At 43.6% G+C, this 5,457-nt stretch overlaps 1 pseudogene; it reads right to left on the reverse strand.

Moving 5' to 3' along the window:
* Positions 1-4,572: 4,572 nt before the first annotated feature.
* Positions 4,573-5,208, reverse strand: LOC100764960 (annotated as a pseudogene).
* Between the last annotated feature and the right edge of the window lie 249 nt (positions 5,209-5,457).

A 5,457-nucleotide genomic window follows, 5' to 3' on the forward strand; every position in this document is an offset into this window, starting at 1 on the left:
GCCCAGAATTTTTGAAAATATTTAACATGTAATCCAAGCTGGGTAGGATGGCACCACTATAATTTCAGCTCTTGGAAGATGGGTATAGGAGAGCCAGGAATCAAAGGTTATCTTCAACTAACTACATAGTGTGTTCAAGACCAATCTAGGCTACAGGATACCATCTCACCATCACCCTAAAAATCAAACCCCAGAAAATTTGTCAGCAAGATTTTTTTCTTCAGATAAATCTGTATTTTAAAAATGTATTACACACAATAAATACATAGGATAAAACTAGCAACTCAGACAAGTAAGTAAAGACTGACATAGGAAGATTGTTGGTATGAGACCAGCCTTGGCTACATAAGTTCAAAGATATCCTTGGCTGTATGAAGAGACTGTTTCAAAAACAAAACAACTTAAAGTTCTGTGTGTTTGTGTGTGTCTCTGTGCTCATTCTGTGACTTCTTTCAAAACCTTGCCAGTTAGGCTATCACTGTCAAAAGTCAATCTTTTCAGATTTCTCCTGCAGCAAGATATTTTAAGTACACTTATTTACAAACTAAGTGTTCAAAGTATGGTGTTTACTCTATACTTTGGGTGTATTTCGATTCAGATATTAAATTTTCATTGGTTATTTAGATCTCATAAAATTGACAGTTGAAAAGACAGACACAGAACAAAACTTGCTCTAAATATGCTAAAACACTGCTAAACCAGCAGCAGAACCAAGTATTGAATTGTTTGTACTTTTGAGATTAACTGATAGAGACTCAACAGAAGTCAAAATTTCATGTTTTAGGTACAGTGCACAATCACAGAACTCCAATCCAATAGAGGTTTTAATACAGGAGACAAAAGCAATGAAGAAAAGAGACAGTTTTAGAATAATTCTGTTTTAATCCCTTGTAACCTGAAGGGCAGTCTCACCGAACGGAGCACTAGGTACTTTCCATGGGGTCAAATAGCTAAGAAGGACCACAAGGTTAAGGATGGGACATTTAAATTGCAGCCTGATGCCAAAGCTTAAGATTCTAATTACCATGTTGAACAATATAGCACATGCATCATTTGTAATAAAGACTGATTCCATTTTATTTTATTTTATTTTATTTGTGGGTGAGAGTGGGGCAGGGTGCCTGCTGGTACAGGGCACTTGTGAAGGTCAGAGGACAAAATGGGAAGTCAGTTCTTTCCTTTCACCATGTAGGTCCTGAGGCTCAAACTGGGTCAAACTTTACCCAGTGAGCAATCTCCCTCGGGCTGAATCCATCTTTTGATGCCTGACCATTAATGGTTTCATGTTCCAACTTTCTTCCTTCCCCTCCTCCGTTTTACCCTACCCATGGCCAAGCCTATGAGAACATCAGTGCACTCTCTCTCTCTTGCTTCAAGAAAGCAAGCCTACCTCATTGTGCCTCCACCACACTCCAGCCCCCTCCCACTCACTCATGTTCAGCCTAGCTCGAATACCTACTCTATTGTTCTTCAAGAGTAAAGAATACATCTCTTTATTCTCTTAGGCGGGTGTGGCAACATTTATCAACTTCTAAACAAATTTTGAGCAAAAAAAATTGGTAACACCCTGCATGGGACAAAAATAAGATACTATTAAAATGAATATTATGCCTTGATATGGTACTGGAAGCTTTCTCCAGTGCCAGTAATGAAAAAGATTACTGGAGACCCTGTGGTGCTGGGAATTTTTTCCAATACTTTGGGCATGCCAGACAAGTATTCTACCACCAAGCTGTATCCACAGCCCAAATCCATGAACCTCATTATTGCATTTGCAAAGCACTTTGGTTACTAGCTTGTCTAATTATTGTGAATATTACTGGTGAGGGAAGTATAATTATCTTTCTCCTTACTCAAACTTATCTCAGCTATTCACTAGGCCATTTCCCAGCTCCAGGAAACAAGGACTGCTCATTTGATGGGTGTGTTCCTAAAGCTGTTTCCTATCGAGCAGAGTTATTCTCATTCATATAAAAGTTAACCCTTGCACAAAACATTCACCAAAATAATGCAATTCTATAGTATCACAACTTTCTGCCCCCCCCAACCACCACCAAACCCTTGGTGTACCTTCAACATCCTCCCTACTCAGCTTTAGTAGTTGCTACATTCTACTATATCCTCACCTGTTTCATATTTCTCAGTTCACTGAGAAACATATCTGTCTAGCCAGCACCGGTCTTGATGGTGGATGGGAAAATCATAGTTGTTGACCTCGCATTGCAGTGATCCCCCAACTACCTCATGATGCCACTCAAAGTCCATTCACTCTCATTTCCTAAACATCTACCATACCTTCTTCCATTCTTGTGACTAGCTAAGACTTTCCTTCCTACCTTGCCTACCTACAAGCTTACTCATTCAGAAGGGACTGTCAACTGGTCCTCACCTCTAATAGACATGCCAGAAGCATCTGCATCCTTACTTTCTGCCTTCCTGATGGAGCTAGAAGAATAGGACACACTCCTGCTAACACACACACAACACAAACTCTGTCACCTGGACAAGGATATTGCTCCAGTCCTCATAATGGTTTACTCCATGGATATGCATGCATCAAAATTTCCCTAAACTCATCTCCCCTACTTACGATCATGACACCTTTTACTCCTTTTTGTAACAAAATTCCTCAAAGAGCAAGCTCCACTATATCAAATTCCTTACTTCACATTTTCTATTTAAATCACTATACTTAGCCTTTTACCCTTTTGATTCCACTTAACTACATGCTTTAAATCTTTTTTTAACTGTGTGTTTGTGTGTGTGTGTGTGTGTGTGTGTGTGTGTGTGTGTGTGTGTGTGTGTGTTACAATAAGACTAGATACAAACCTAAGAGGAGGTATAGGGTCTGAAGCACAGACAAAAGAGTCAGAGATACCCCCCACTCCTACTATTGGGAGACCCACAAGAACACCAAGCTACACAGCCATAACATATATACCTAGCACAGACCCATTCAGGCTCCAGGGTTCCCACCTCATTCTCTGTGAACCTCTATGAGCCCTGCTTAGTGGATTCTGTGGGCCATGTTGTCCTGGTGTCCTTGACCCCTCTGGCTCCTGTGATCCTTCTTTCCCCTCTTCTGCGGGGTTCCCTGAGTTTTAATATTTGCCTGTGAGTCTCTGCTTCTGTTCTCATCAGCTTCTGGATGAAACCTCTCTGTGATGATCAGGTGAGGTACCGTTCTTCTGACTGGCGTAGCCTGTAATTGAGTCATTTTGGCATGTTCTTATTACACTTCTTAAATTCTGTCCGTATTCAGCCCAGGCTGAATACCCAGGCTCCTCTCCTGAGCTCCATCTAGCTATGTGAATCAGCCTTACACTTTGGATGTTCCTTTGGATGTCTGTAAAATGTCTGGAGATCAATCTTGTCAAAATTAGTTCTTGGACCTCCCCCATGCATTGTCTTCCCCATCTCAGTTAGTGGCAGCTTCGAGGTTGGGTTTCCCAGGCCACACTTTGAAGCCATCCTTGAATCTCTTTTTCTGATACTTCATCTCAAATCCAGAAGGAAATTCTCTAGCTATAGTTGTTTAGAATCCAACCACTCTGCACTGCCTGGTCCACTACTAGCATATTGGCTTATGATGCCATCACCTAAATGTTGGGCAGGATCCCATAGTTACATCATTCTTAGTTTCCCTTCTTCTGCCCTTCCCCTGAAGCCAGTTATAAATGGACCAGCCTTAGCCACCTGAGCACCTCCCAATCTATATCCTGCTTTTTTGTTTCTTTTTTTCTGGTATTTTTTACTTTAAAATATTTTTTATTTTTATTTATTACTGGAATGTTTATTTGTTAAGGTCTCTATCCCAACCAGTCATTAAAGAACCAAGTACCATAGACGGGAGGGGCAGGAAACAGGAACTGTATCTCCTCACCACATGAACAACTATGGGGAATATGGTTGGGCATCAGTGTCACAGAGACAGAGCCATTTCATCATCTCCCTATTCCCTGAGGCTTGAGGTGGAAGAGGTAAATCCCACCTGCTATGTGATATTTTGGTTACATTCTGACAATAAAGTTTGTCTTGAATCACAGGACAGAGCTAGCCACTAACTGACCAAAATTAACCATAGAGGTTTTGGAGGACTGAGGACAGATAGACAGGAAGTAGTAAGATGGGACTTAGGATCTCAGCCCTTTTGGATGGAGAAATGGAAGACATAGGAGGTCGCTGGTGGCTGCCCTGCTGTTTCTCTGATCTTTCAGCTTCTTACCATGATATCTGACACCTGAGTTTTTATTGATAAAAAATAATTAGATAAACGACCACCCACCCCAAGTGCCTCCTGCCAGATATCCTCCTCGGGGCTCAACCCATTTCTTCAGTCAAGAGACTTGGGCACATGGGAGATGACATGGAGAAGAAGACAGAAGGAGAGGAAGGGTGGTGGCAGGAGTGAAGGTAGAAGTAGGAGGCATGAGCAACCTAGCCTTGCCACGTCCCCTCAGGGGAGAGGCAAGGAAGCCATAAACAAGTCCCACCAGAAGCAAGTGGAATTTAAGGTTCAGGGGCTCCTGCAGCAGGCAGGTAGGCAGGCAAGCAGGGCACCAGGCCTCAATCTTAGCTGTGCCAGTCACCGCCAGTGTCACCCTCACAAGCCAGTAGCATCTCCTCTTTGAGGACACCGCTTTGTGTACTAAGTACTTACACTTGATGCTGTGACCTGCCTCGGGGACACACTGAGGAGCTTATGGTACAAGCCGTAGACAGGGGCCTCACAGATGTCCTTACTCAGGCTGTGCACTGGAGGCAGACAGTCATCTCATACCTGTGCAGGATCATGAGGAAGCCAACCTTGACTAGAAAGCTGTTGTCACTCTCCTGGGTAACCACGGCCACCATGTCAGGCAGCTTTTCACCAAAGTGGACGAGACTCTGTGAGCCTGCTGCAAAGCGGATACGTCGAACCCTGGGATCATTGACCCAGTTGGCTTCAGCAATGGACACCCTCCCTGCCACTGGGCAGGACACACAGCTCCTTCTTGACAGTACCACTCAAGCTCAGCAGCCTGCTATGCTCAACAGGAACCTTGCAGACAAGCCCCACAGCCAGTAGGGCAGGATGCACCATGGAGGCTTTGGCAGCTGTCAACCAGCTCCAGAGCACAAGAGCCCCGAACCGCAGCCCAGTCTATTTGCAAGAGTGGTCATCCGAATTCTAATAGTGGCCGTCCGCCGAATAGTCTCCATCCCCATCACTGTGTCACTCCTTCCACTGGCTACACAGTCCCTTTGCTGTTCCTCGAGAGGGTTAGGTATGGTGTCACACACATGCTTCGCACTGTCAATCTGTCTGGATTTCTCCTTACACAGACAGCCACACGTAGCTGATTTCCTCACCTCCCTCCAAGTCTTACCTCAGACTTCATTCTTTTATCAGCACTCCCATTTTGGTACCAAAAGTGGTTGTACTTTCCAAATACTCATAAAACTATCTTTCAACTG

The sequence above is a fragment of the Cricetulus griseus genome (genome assembly GCF_003668045.3).
Source record: "Cricetulus griseus strain 17A/GY chromosome 1 unlocalized genomic scaffold, alternate assembly CriGri-PICRH-1.0 chr1_0, whole genome shotgun sequence".
Lineage (NCBI taxonomy): Eukaryota > Metazoa > Chordata > Mammalia > Rodentia > Cricetidae > Cricetulus > Cricetulus griseus.